The 14,220-nt window shown below is 36.2% G+C and overlaps 2 protein-coding genes across 10 annotated transcripts in view; both read right to left on the bottom strand.

Annotated features, from left to right (window-relative positions):
- Fur1 (Furin 1) overlaps nucleotides 1-14,220 on the bottom strand; it is a 141,058-nt gene that overhangs the window by 122,497 nt on the left and 4,341 nt on the right. The gene's annotated exons all lie outside the window — the stretch shown is intronic.
- The window catches only part of Muc96D (Mucin 96D), a 200,641-nt gene that overhangs the window by 65,734 nt on the left and 120,687 nt on the right, over nucleotides 1-14,220 (bottom strand). The window contains exon 1 of one of the 6 annotated variants that reach the window (XM_070996901.1): nucleotides 11,366-11,369. The exons of the other annotated variants lie outside the window; for them this stretch is intronic. The gene's annotated coding sequence lies outside the window, so the exon portion shown is untranslated. Of the gene's footprint in view, nucleotides 1-11,365; nucleotides 11,370-14,220 lie in introns of those variants that run through there. 6 annotated transcript variants of the gene reach the window in all.

The raw sequence follows: 14,220 nt of genomic DNA on the forward strand, positions 1-14,220 counted from the left end.
GGCGGAGGTCGGGGATTTCACGGCACTTTCGGGGGTTCGAGGATAGACCATAGTTCTCGCGGAAAAACCACAGGGAAAAACACGTGGCTAAGTGAACCGCACTGCACATTCAGCTCGAACTTCTCCAGTCACGTTGTGATGTGGGTATGTGCCTCCTTCAACTCCGCCGCTCCTCATCAATGGAAAGGCGAACCAGACCGGCACCCTCTTCATCAGGACGAACAATTGCTTTCGGTTGTCAACCAGCTGTCCACAGTTTTTCCTCGCTTTTCTTTTTGCCGCATTTTTCGCACGTATTGTCCGAGTCCAAAGGCAACGGACGTCCCACATCCCTCTTTATTTGAGTAACTCCCCCGTTTTTGTCACCTTACCTCCACTAACCTCCGGTCATCTGTTATCGTCCCTTCTGGTTTTTGGTAATATTTCCTAGGGGTGGCTGCTCTTTAGGATTTCCTCCTTTTTCCAAGTACTCCCCACTGACTTCATATGATTAAACTACTTAATTTGCAGCCGCTCTTCGTTATTGCTGAATTAGGCCGAACGACAAGGCTGATGAACTTTCGGTGTCATTTCATAAACTCTTATCAGAAATCGATAGTTAATTGCATTTCAACATAAATTTAATGGGTTTTCTTGGGAAACTGGGTTTGGTGCCCCTAATGAAACATACTGATAACAAGGTTCCCTTAATTAAAATTAGGAGTGTGCAGATGGGGTGCATTTCCGAGAAGTACTCAAAAACATTTGGTGGTTTTCCAATTTTAGTCAGACAAAACTGCCATCAGTCATAAAACTATTGTTTTCAAGATATTATTATTTTTAATATTTTTTATTAAGAGGTTTAGTTTTTAAATTTATCTTCTACTTAATTTGATTTTATGTTTTTTTCTATAGGTAATTACAAATAACAAGATTAAGACCACTTTGTTATTCAGTTATACCCAAAGGCTTATTTATTTAACTGTCGCGTTCGCGTGTAAAGTACAAAAATGAATTAAGTTAATTACAAATGTATTGCATTTATAATTAATTACGCAGATTGAAAACAAAAACACATGCGATTTACAAATTAAAGAATTGATACTTTATGGGTCACACATTTTTATAACATTTTAATTGATTAAAAAAATTCTCTTGATTCGTTTTTAAAGCACTGCGCAAAATGCATTTATGCCAGCAAAAATCATCAGTTCATTAATTAAATTAAGTCAAAGAAAAACTTCCGGTTAGAAAAAAAAAACAAAAACATAACCGGGAAAACAAACAAAGTGAAACCACATAAATTAAGCGCCAACACAACCCAAAATGAACCCGACCCCTCTTTGATATGATTTACAGACAGGCCCGAAGGCCCCAGACTGACCCATTCCTTGGACCCCTTTTCGAAATCCCCAACCCACAAAGGAATTAGTTAGCTGGAGCCTAAGCCTTTCGGTGGGTTGGGGTTAAGGTGGGTCACTTAACGATTTCATTATGGATGAGGGCGGCAAGAAGGGCCAAAATGTTGATGTGATGAAAACGAAACTCTCTCTAAAGGCTTTTGTTCTTATATATTAACACAAATTTGTATTTCTAAAATAAGTTTAAAATTTGTGTATGGTCTAATAACATTCAAAAGTATTTTTTTTATAAAATACAAGTTACTTTTTTATTGGTTTAGGATTAGAATGTTAGACAAACTGTTTAGAAATTCTTAAATACCCAGTGAAAGTAGCTTGTTGGTCTCTAATTAGGATCTCATTTAAATTTTAGCTCCAAACTTTATTTGGTTTTGCGCAGAATATGAAAATTCACAGACAACCACGGACAATGATGTTAATGCCTGTTTTAATCATTAACCTAATGAATACGATTATGAGGATGATTTTGGCCAGGAGCCAAAGGCCCTAACAGGAAATTCCGATTTGTTTTTATTTGCTTTTGCTTTCGGAGAAATCTTTGCTTTGAATTTGTGTGTGCAAAAAGAAGAGGAAGGTCTTTCCGTTGCGCTAATAATTTGAAATTGGTTTATCCAAAGTATTGACGGCTAATTTTCTGTTTGATGAACATTTTTCAATTTCCTATATCTATTTTTCAAGCGAAAATTAAAACGACAATAAAATTTAACGAGGTGGAATATTTTGAAGTGCTAATTGTTGCTGTTGAAAGCAAATAACACTTTTACAACTTTGCAGCGAACTTAAAAAGACAAGGATAAATCATTAAACTTTTTCAAAGCTTTATATAGAACTTTCTTAGAAAGAATCGCAGATAAACCATTTATTTAGACTGGTTAAGTGGATAATTTGAGACACATTTTTATAATCGTGTTCTCTTTTTTGCCTTTTTGGTATTGGACTTTTTTTTAAGCTTCCTATGCAAATTCTTGTTTTATTCGAACGATGTTTTTGTTGACAGATGAATAATTTTATCTTTATAATTTGCTTGCTTTATCTGTTAACTCGAATGGCTTAAACTCAGCAACCATACTTCTGTAGACTTTCTCAGTAGCCGACGAGTAAACAAGGAACATGTATATTATAGAAATTCCGGTATTTTTGGGGCACTGGGCTGGTTCTGGTTTTTTTTACACCTCGTGGACTGATCACCAGTTGGCACATGTATGCTAATTTCCCACTGGAGTCGGAGTCTGGACCGATCAAGTGAACGTTATCGCCCTGCACAGATTGTCGGCTCTCTCAGGCTCTCAGTATCATCCGTATCTCAATCTGTACTCCCTGTATTTGTAGTCGTATTTTGTATCTGTATCTCGGCAGCAAACAAAGTTCATCGACTTCGACATCAACGTTCTGACGACACTGGCAGTCGAGTGTGAGATTCGGTTGGTGTTGAATTTTACACTTCATTCTTGTTGCCGGCAAAGAGAATCATTTTAGCATTTTAATGGTTCAAATGTCCCCGTTTTTTTTCCAGCTGCCTGTTCTATGTTCCCTGAACTTTGGCAAACAAATCGTTTTACCAAATGCATTCCCAGCACATAATGCGATATGTGAACGGATTCGCGGGATGCGAAGGGTGGTGGGCTCCGAAGGGAGTGTGTCCAACAACATCTTAAACCAAGTAGAACAAATATCATTTACAGTTTTTGACCCACTTTTATTTCAGCTCCTTTTTATGAACCGCCAACGGCGATGACGACAACGTCAGCAACGTATGCATTTTGATACCCAGTGATGATGGGGTATACTCTTTCGGGGGAGCTTTTGGAAGATGATGTCTATTAAAGATTGATATTCAAGTATTCTAAATATTTTAGAACTTTTTTTTGGTATCTTCATATAAAATACATGTTGCTTTAAAGATAAATTTTTAAGATTTGTAATACTAATGATTTTTTCTTATAACAAAATAGTAACAATTTTATTGATACAGCATATACGGTTTCAGCATTACAATAGGATCTTTAAATAATGTATTGTATACTAACAATAGATCGAATATAATAACATAAAATATATTTAAAAAAAATTATTTTTTTAATTTTTGTTAATGGTAATGAGTTTGTTGCCACCTTTTTAAGAGATCTTCCCCACTTTACTCGCCTATGAATATAATAGTAAAAGTGAATGCGATTTTTTCGCTCCTTGTCCCCCGATTTCCCCCCTTTTCCAGCACACTTTATGCATTTATGCTGAGGAGAAAACCAAGTCCTGGTGATGGGGAAACGACGTTGCAACGCGGCTTACAACAGTTTTTTTTTTTTGCTGGCTGCTGACGACATTTGGTTGCGGGCTGTCGGCGTGGCTATTAAATTTCAATTATTGTTACATTTTTCACACACCGCACACGCAGAAGCCGCCAAGGAAATGGAAATGGGAAAGCGGCCAACGAGAATGGGAAATGAGAATGGGTATGGGATTGGTGGTCTGAAAATGAAAATGAAACTGAAAATGGAGCAATTTTTATTGATGCCCAACCAGGCGACTTGACAATCGCAATCCATTTAATTTCCAAGCAAGAAACACATTGAAGATTGTGAAAAAAACCTGCAATTATCGACGGGCCAGGTGCAGCAGTTGTTGGGGATTAATTAATCGCCTAAGTGAATCAGATCCGCTGAGCACACACACAACACACCTGTTCAATTAGGGGCGTGGCAGCCAATCTGAGGACGATTTCTGCACGCATCCATCAAGCTGATTCCGGTTGTCAGGAACTCAGAGGGGAAAGAAAAGGGTTCGCTCATTAACTGATTACTGGATTAGTGCTGGCAGAACTCAAACACTTCAATGGCACTTTAATTGCGAAACTTTGTCGGCCACAAAAAAAGAAGTACAAAGTTGTAGAGAAAACAGAACTAACCGAACCAACGATTACCATTCACTTCACGAGCTGACTTCCGGTTTCAATTGGTTTGGTTGGAATTATTTCAAGAAGCAGTCAAACAAAGAATTGTACTTAAAAAATAAACTATACTATTTTTAGTTTTTGGATATATTAAATTTAGTTGTCACTATGTTTTAAAAAATTGTATTTATATTTTGTATGTCAATTTTAAACTTATAAGAACATATCAAACTAATATTTTATATATCTTTTTTTTAAAGGGAAAACTCAAAGGGTCCTATCAAGTCAAATTTAAAAATGAATACAATTTTTCTCCTATTTAATTTTATTTTTTCTGATTAGCTTAGATCGTAACCTTTGCACTATTTAGACTGCAGCTGGTTTTCCAATAATTTTTCTGCAGTTTGATCAAGCGTAAAAAGGTGAAGTCAGCCAAAGGCGGAGAACGAAAAGCAGTTAGCCTATAAAACGTAGACTGCTATCTGAACATTTGCAGATATATAACCCGATATGTGAGTGCACACGGCAGAGTCATAAAAGAAAAACTGGCGAAGAAGCCGGGCTAAACTTGCTGACATTTAGTTTGGCCCAGTTGACGCTGCAAGTTGTAGTTGCACTTGCAATGGCAGTTGGCGTTCTTCTTTCTCTATATACCAATATATTTATGTAATTTATTCCAGCGGCCATAGCTCCTTCTTCATCCGAGTCTTGTTTTATGAGTGCAAGTCAAGGAATTTAGCTCCAGCTTCGAGCTCCATGTGGTTAAAATGTCCCATACATGTGAGCCATATCAGTTGAGCGCTTAAACTCAACTATTTTACTGCGATAAAAATCATAAAACCATTGAATAATATAGGCACAGTGGAAACTTGATTTTGCAACACATTTGCATCCTTAAGCACTTTATAAGGCAGTTTTTATAAGATTAAATCACCCTTTTCCTGATAAGTTTTAAAAATGTACTATTTAAATCCTCCAACTAATTTGCAGCACTAAAAACCCTTGACTTGAAAAGTCTAAAGAATAAAATGTTTACCGGAAGGCGCTGCAATTCTGATGCAATTAATCTCTCAATGCAAATGACGGGCTTACCTGCAAAGAAAGAGAGGAGAAAAGTGCATTAAAAAGCGAGTCGCTTAAAAGAGTTTAGAAATGAGGCTGCTGAAATGAAAACAAATGCAAAAACCGCAGAAAAAGCACCGACTGGTTGGCTAATTATGTATCCAAGAAATGCAAGAAAAACTTTTCTTGGAAAAGAAAGCAAACTCGCACACACACACACACAAATTCTTCTAATTAGGTTGAAAAAGGGGACTTAAGGATTATACGATCTCAACCGAGAGTCCGCTTTTTCTAGCGGCTTTTTGCTTATCTTGAAACATGTAATTTAACTAAATATGGATGCATGAATAAATTCAATGGCAAGAAAAACCCAGATAATGTCGACGAGGCAGGCAAAAGATTTGCCAAACCGAAGGGGGAATACCCTATAAAATATATACCATCTAAGTAAAGAATTTACAATGTTTGAAGGAAAAGGTGATTAAGGATTCCAAGCAAATTTGATAAATTATTACTAATAATAATAAAAAGTGTTATTTTTTGATAAAAGAACCCCAAAAGACATTGGAATTACAAATATAATACGGATTCAAAATGTACATGTTATCTTCTTAGTGTTTTTATAGATAGCTACAGAATTTCTTGCGTGAGAACACCGTTTAAATTGATAGAAACTTCAATATCAACATTATTTCCAATTTAGATCCAACCAAAGAAATGTCTACCCCGATCTACAAGCTTTTAGCTAGAGTATATGGTACCAACGCACAGGAATCGAGGACAAACCCAAAGATTTTCATACGGGAAACGTCTGCAAGCGGGGTTTTTTTTTCGTTTTGGAGAGAAAGGCCAAAGACTTGGCCAAACAAAGGCATATTTAAATGTTATTCTGGCCAAACATTTGGAGAGGAACGCTGCCAGAGTCTGTGTTGCATTGGGGCACTTGCAACTGCAACGGCAGCAGCAACAACCTCGAATAACTCGCAACTGGCAACTCCTTTTGGGCTGTTAATTTGCCAAACAATTGGCAGATAGCCAGGCCAACGGAGAGACCAAAAGTCGACCCCTCGAGAGCAAGGGAAGCTAACAAGAAAATAACCCAAGCTAGACGGGATGACGACGATGTTGCATTGCGAGCTCAAGATCTTGTTGCAGTTGCATATTTTGGCGTTGCACGTTTTGCTTGTTGCTGCTGCTGTTGCAGCTGTTGTTGCTGCTGTTGATGTTGCTGCTGCTGCTGCTGCTTCGCAACCCGCACAGTAAATATGCCAAAAGCCAGAGCCCGCGAGGCGGAGAAGTTAAAGCGGCCCCAGACACAATCATCTATAGCCAAGGCTCATCCAGGGACTCCACCTCCTCCGTTTAGCCCCTTTCGCCCTTTTGGCCATAAACGAGTTGCTCTCCAACTCTGGCGGAACAACAAACATTTCAAAAAGCCCAGACCCCGACTCCGAAAAACTGCAAAACTTGATTTACAAAAACAAAAACAAGCATTGGGTTGGGGGAAGAGTTCTCTGGCAAACAACAATAAACTATAGATGCTCTATGGCGAGGTAGACATGGTAAATAAACCGAATAAACCACTAATGATCATAACATAATTTTGGGCAATAAATAAATACATATGAAAGGGATATTGAGAGCCTGGAGAACATTAAAGGATTTTCTTCTTATCGTTTAATACCCTTTTGATGATAATAAAAAATTCTACTTAAGCCTGGAAAAATACTTTTTATTTTACTATCCCAGTATCTTAACACTAAAAAATTTTTCAGTATGTTTTTATTTAATTGAAATTGTGTAAATTTTTTTTTATTAATTTTGTTTACGTAAATATATTTATTAATATAGAGATCATATAAATTAAAAATTCAACATTTTTTAAAAGTATTTTGTTTTATAAGGTATAGTTTTATACCTTAAAATCGATATACCTTCAGTCTGGAACCACTTCAACATCACAAACAATCGACAACTTTGAAGCCGGCGCTCCGTAAAACTGGTTCCAATGGGCCCCCCTTGAAAAAAGTGACGCCGCCTTAATCCGGCATTCTTTCGCCCAGTTCGTGATTAACTGTTGAGAGGTGGAGAGCCAACAATCGGCAGGGATTTCGGAGGAGTACGGGGCCTTCGAGGAGCCGAAGAGCCAGAGATCGCCAGAGATTCGATGCATGTAACTCAATCGCAGGCCGAGATCATTAGGCTTTTATGCTGCGGTCGTTTGTTTTTCTCCGTCTTATTGCTTTCCGCATCGAGACTTGGCCCGGTCTGCCTTTTCTGGCTGCTTAAAAGTCGATTTCAAGTTCAGACAATGGGTAGTTGAGAGCCAATCTGATTGATGCCGCTCATCAAAAGTCGGCAAAAGAGAGCGGAATTGTGGCGCTCTGGACTGTGTTTAAACAAAAGCCATGGCCCCAAAATCCACTGCCAAGTTGGCTAAGTAGTTTGCTGGCGTTTTGGTCATGAACATTTTTCGAAAAGGCCCCCCCCCATACCCAGAAATTCCAATTTTATTCCTTTGCCAAAAACTAATGACCACAATTTTCGGGGCGTTCTTCTTCACTGAAAGATTGATTTTTTGCTATATGCTATATGCCCCCTTGCATGCATATATATGTATATACGCCTATACATATATAATATATGTATATTTTCGAGTGGCAAACGATGAACGGGATGGATGTTTCTCGGCTGGGATGACTTTAGCTGGTTTGATTTGATTATTTGCTCGCCGACGGACAGCAGCCACGAAAATCAATTTGTGTTGCCGTCCTTTTTTGAATTTGGTGTACGTGACTTCGGACTGGAGTTGGTATAATATGGTATAATACGGAGTAAATTAAAGGAGCAGCTGGGTTGCACGCGAGTTTTTAAGGAAATAATAATCTTCAATGGAAAAAGCAAATAATAATTATGTTGTGGGAGTATTTTTAATGACCTCACCATAAAAGATATTTTAGATAACCAAGAATAAATAGCATTGGAAACAACATTTTTTTAAATTTTCGGGATGCCCTTAAAGTTTCTTTAAAACCTATACATATGTATGCACTAAATTAATTCACATTTTAACCTCAGTGGTTCCACCCCTGAAAACTAAAACGAAAGCCAAGTTCATGACCGCATTAATCAATCCATGAGCACTGAAGCCCCAAACACAGGAAGTTCAACAAACGAAATTATGTATTTTTTTACAGTCACTCAGTGTCCACAGAACAGAAAATTATCATAAAATTAAAGCAACTCACAGAGTCAACCAAAAAAAGTAATTATGTCATTGTCGAATGTGAGGTAAGCTAAATGAAAGATAAGGTAATAGGTGAACGCTTTATTTGGTTTACTCAGCTGACCAGAAAGTACTCCTATATACTCCCATAAAAAGAGGTTAAAGATAAAGCACCCGAAATCTGTGAAAATCCATGTAAATCAGCAATGCGCAACAAACAGAAGGTAAAAAAAAAACACAGGAAAACAGAGTGATTTTTCCATTCAGTTAAGTAGATGAAATCGAGGGTCAACGGACCGGTTCATTTTCGGTTTGGTAACTCTTGCATTTTATTTTCGTCATGTCATGATGCCCAAGAAAATGTTCATCAACTTTGAGTCATCTGAAATTGCTGTCTGGTTTTTTTTAATCGTAATTATACTTAATTATAATGATGCATACAAATTAATGGCACTTCAATTAAGCGGCAAACAGCCTCAACAATAAAGCATCAAAGGCGGACATACGCGATTTCGGTAAGGAGGAAGTACCATAAATAACAGGAGCATCAAAATGATACAAAATGTGCAAGATAGAATGGGTTAAATAAGAAAAAAATATTTCAGGTTGATAAATTTTATTTACTAACTTAAGAATTTTTTAAATAAATAAGTGTAAAGTAAATTCAGAATCTAAAAGAAAAATGGTTCACCAAAAAATGTTTTTGCTATATTTTTAAAAACCAAACACTGGTAAATTCTGTGAACTCTCCATAGAATATAGCCCGTTTATAATAGGTACGCGAATCGACAAAGTGACAAAAGACCGTTCTTCGAAAAGCCAACAATAATGTCACTTTAAGCAATAACAACTTCAGCAAAGAGGCTTCATCCAGGGGTTGTATGTATATAGCCTATGTACATATATGTATTTATATAATTATGTGTGCTCGGTTGAAAGTTGAAGCTGACAACTCTTTTGACACTGCTGTGGGCGGGGGCGTGGCAAAATGTCATGGATGTCGCAAAAAGTTCTTTTCCCAGAGGGTACTTATATTTTTAAACCAGGCATGCATAACAAAAAGCTATATTTCCATTAAATATAAAGTCGTTGGCATATTCTTTAAAATGGAAATAAGTAATAAGTAAATTAAATATAGAAATTTGCAATATATGTACATTGTAAAGTTTGAAATAAAATTCCTAAATATATTTTTCTTTAAAAGCGTATTTCATGCACTTCCTTTCCCTAACAAACCCGACTCCTTATGACCTCTTAACGTATTATAATTCGAGCATAAAATGCAAGTCAAGTGTTGATGGCGTTATCCACTTTTGCCATTCGCTCTTTTCCACATCCACATCTTTATGTCCATCGTCTTCCTCCAGCGAATATTAACGATTATTATTATAAACGCCTTTCGAAAATGTTTGTCCTGGCCTGTCGCATTATTGTCAATAATGTGTCCCATTTGTGTGTCTTTCGATTCGCACAATATGCTGCAAGCACTCTCTCTCTGAATTTTACGATCCTATCAATGTCTGCATTAAAGAGTAGTTAAACTGCATAAGCCTGGGTAATGCAATATGGGCCCTCCATTGGGCTCCAAACGAGGAAAGTCGAACATAAAAAGTTTATTTTCTTTAACATTGATTTTATTAGCTGAGTAGAAGCCAATTAACGTTTATAATTTTAAGGTTTATTAACAGCTTTTGGGATATTTATTGGTCATAGTTGTCACTTCAAAGGGTTTTCTATAATTTTCGACAGAATACCGAATAAATTTTTTAAAGAACTTAAGATCTCAAAGGTTTTGAAAATCCTTTTTTCTTGGAAGCGTTTGCCTTGAATTTTTTATTAGACAATAAGTTTTTTAGCTTAATTACTTAACCTTGTTAATTTAAAAACAAATACACAAAGCTCATAAAACAATACCAATTTTTTTAGAACATACAGTTCATTATTAGTAAATGCCAACCCCAATCAAACTCAAACTTCCACAGATTTTAAATTTAAAATCACCTAATTTCCGAGCGAAAAACATCTGTTAAGCGGCTGCCAATCACAATGTGAAGTATATTTCTATTGCTTTTCCGCTGCCCCAAATTATATTCAATATTTCAACTATTTTTAACTGCCTCACACCGCCCGAAAAAGCTATTTGTCTTGTCCATCAGGCCTCGGGCCCACAACCCCCTAAATACGTGAAGAAAAGCCGACTGAGATGGAAAAAATCTAGCTCCTCAGAAACTGCCGACAATCTACCGAAATGGGCATTTTTCAAGTTTATTACTTGGGCATTCATCAATTGCAACACGAAATGAAAATGCACTTCAAGTATTTTCAACCAAAAAATGCCCCAACAATAAAGCTACCAAAAAACCAAACAGAAATCAAAGTTGAACGGCAAACAAAGGGGGAGGTAGGTGGTCGATTCAAGTGGTTTTTCAATAATATTGCAAATGGTGAGTGGGTTTGGTTTTGGGTGTTCTATGTTCGATGTTCGGTGTTTTATAAAAGCCTTCTTTCTGATTGTGAGCAAAACAAAATAAATGTAAACAAACCGCACTAAAAACCAAAAAAAAAAAATGTAGTAAAAGGAAAACATACAGAGAAACACAAGGGGAAGCTGGCTAAGAACAATGTCATGCAATCAACTTTAGGCCAAGAGCAGCCAACCAACAATAAAATACAGCCAACGAGCAGAAGAACTGAACTGCAATCAGAAAACTAAAGCCGTCGGAAAAGCAACAGGAGAAACAAAAACAATAATCAACATTTTTTTATGTGAGTGCTTTTGCTTTTCCCTCGCAAGGTGAACACAGTTTTACAGTTTTCCCGACCCCCACATTTCATTTTCATAGTTTTCTAGCTGCTGCTCTAGGTTCTTCAGGTTCTCGGCAGGTGAGAGATTAATGCGTATTATCAGCTCGTTCGCTCTGACCTGCTCGTTCTGATTGTTCAAGGTAACCCAAAGCTATGGCAATATGTCGATTGAATTTCACCTTTTGTGGTTTTTTTTATCGACGCAAATTGTTGCGAAAAAGTTTTTGTACTTGGTCAGGGTTAAGTTGATTGCAGGGGGGTGGTTGGTTTATCGAATGTAACCGGAACAAATAATTCAGGGGAAAATTGATGTGCAAAGTACATTAACGAAATGACAGGAAATCGACAATTCTTGGTACTCACTTCAGACTATCTACAAGTTTGCAATGCAAAACCACAATGATGGTGTTTGCCCTCGCTGACAAGTTATTTACCAACTTTCATAAAGAGAACACAAGCAATTCGGATTTTAATTAAGTTTCCTGATTTAGGAAAATATTTCAGATATATAAGCCTTACCAACAATAGATACATATATAGATCAAAATACAAGCAACAGAAAAAAATAAACAATAAATGTATTTCATTTTGTAAAGATTTTATGGTATCGAATAACATTTCAGCTTAATTAAACCACAATAAATGCCAGGCCATTTATATTAAAAGAGCAATTGCTCTATCAGTTTATCAAATATCAAATAACAATATAAGTTCGAAGCGTGTTTTATGAGTTTTTTAATCTTTTTTAATACATTTTTTTAAAGCAGAACCTCCATTAATAACTATTGAGCAGATTTATAGGCCTATTGTCACAATAGAAAAAAGCTTTGATAAAAAAAGACAATGATAAAAAATAAATTTAAATTTATATATATCTACCTCTTATTTTTCTCAGTGTGTTCTATTTTGTATACCTTTTCTGCGTTCGTTAGGTTTTTGCATTCAAGTTTTCATTCGATTTCGAATCAAGTTTTATTAAATGGGAATATTTTTTTATTCCGATTTCCTGTCTTTGCCATTAGTTGCTTCTCTAATTGAAAATACGAGTAACCCGGTCGGAAACTTTTGTGGGTTATTGGTTATGAATCCAGCTAGCTGGCACACAAACTCACACACTCGCTTGGTGACTGAGTTGAATCCATAAATTTGCTGGCTTTGCAATTTATATCGCCTCGTACATCCCAAACCCATCTCACTACGTCGCGAAAGCCTTTGTTTTTTCTTTAATTTTTTTTTTGCTGGGTCAAGGTTGACAGAGCGCTGCGATATACTTTTTATTTATAAAAGCAGTAAGCTTCCAAAGTTGAAAAAAAAATAAAAAATAAAAGACGACAACGGGCAAAAGAACCAAAAATTTACAGAGCAGCAAATATTAACTATGACATTTATGACACACTTTTCTTTTGGCTTTCTTGCAAGACAACGAACAGCGAACAACAAATACAAATACAGTGGGAGACAACAAACAACAATTTATTGTCACGTGCCAAAAAGTACAAACACACACACACACACTTATACACTCAAAAAATTGTATAACTTTGGCAAACAAGAAAAGTAAGTGAAAAACGAGTGAGAAAGAGCGAGAGCGAGCGGAAAATGAACGGGGAAAACAGCTTAGACAACATCAACTTCTTGCCAACTCTGCCCGGAGTTTTCCCAGATATCTGGGAAATCCACCTCGCCCGTTCTTCTCCACCAAGAATGCCATAAATTTTGTGATTTCTCATAAATTTTCGTCTCAACATCCCGTCTTTCCTCTCGATTCTTTGCATTGTTCATATTTGCATATGAAATCATGTGTTAAAATGCAGAAGCTTTTTGAATATATATTTTTCGTGTGCAACATTTCTTCGACACAGAAGAAATGGAGAATGGAGGGTACTTCCACTCCATACTACTGGGTTCTGTTGGTAAACAAACATATAAACAGTTTTCCTTGTTCATATTTTCCAGCGTATTTTGTTAGCAAATGTCAACTCGGTTGACTGAACAGAATGCATCGATGGTTTTCCTTGCTTTTGGATTTTTTTTAACCCGAGAGAATGCACTTGAATTTTGGTACAAATCCTTTGTAATCCATGAACAACATTTTGGATTATAAAAAAAACACAGCTTATGATAAATTTGTAGCTCTTGTTCTAAGGATATCGACCACAATGCAGTCTTTAAATGCAGTCTTAAGAAAATGAACCCAATGAACCTAATTGAACCGAAAGAAATAACAAATCTGCAATATCCGGTGAATTTGGTTTACCTTTTTTTATTTTTTTTTTGTTCGGAATCTACACCAGGAACTAGCTAAACAAAAAACAAAAGAAATTTTTGCTGAGTCTAGGTGCAAAATAAAGAGTTCAGCTCGTTTCAATTGCTTAAATCTAGCCTCGGTTTCTTTCATTCGCTCCTCTAAAAAAATGTCTTCAATAGTGTTGTCATTTCGGCTTTATTTTTATGGGATCTAGACACTGTTTAAAATTGTTGTTTTATTTTGGTTTCTAGTTTTGATCTATAAGTAATTTATTACTTACAAAAATAGATTTTTTAAGTAATTTATTACTTGTAAAAAATTCATTTTTCTAGACATTGGGTAACAAATTCTTTAAAAATCCAAGATAAGTTTACATTTTGTGATAAATGTTTGCTTAGTCTAAATATTTACTCAAAGATATTTGTTTATTTGCAAATGAAGCGTTTTTTCACCTCGAGTTTCGACAGCACTGGCCTTCTATGTCGGCACTTTCTAAGAGAGCTAACCTAACTAGTTGGTTCCGTTTTCTGTTTGGTTTTTGTGTTTTTCCTTTATTTTCTTTTTTTGGCCGGCGACATCGCGGGAAATTTTT

The sequence above is a fragment of the Drosophila suzukii genome, chromosome 3 (genome assembly GCF_043229965.1).
Source record: "Drosophila suzukii chromosome 3, CBGP_Dsuzu_IsoJpt1.0, whole genome shotgun sequence".
Classification (NCBI taxonomy): domain Eukaryota; kingdom Metazoa; phylum Arthropoda; class Insecta; order Diptera; family Drosophilidae; genus Drosophila; species Drosophila suzukii.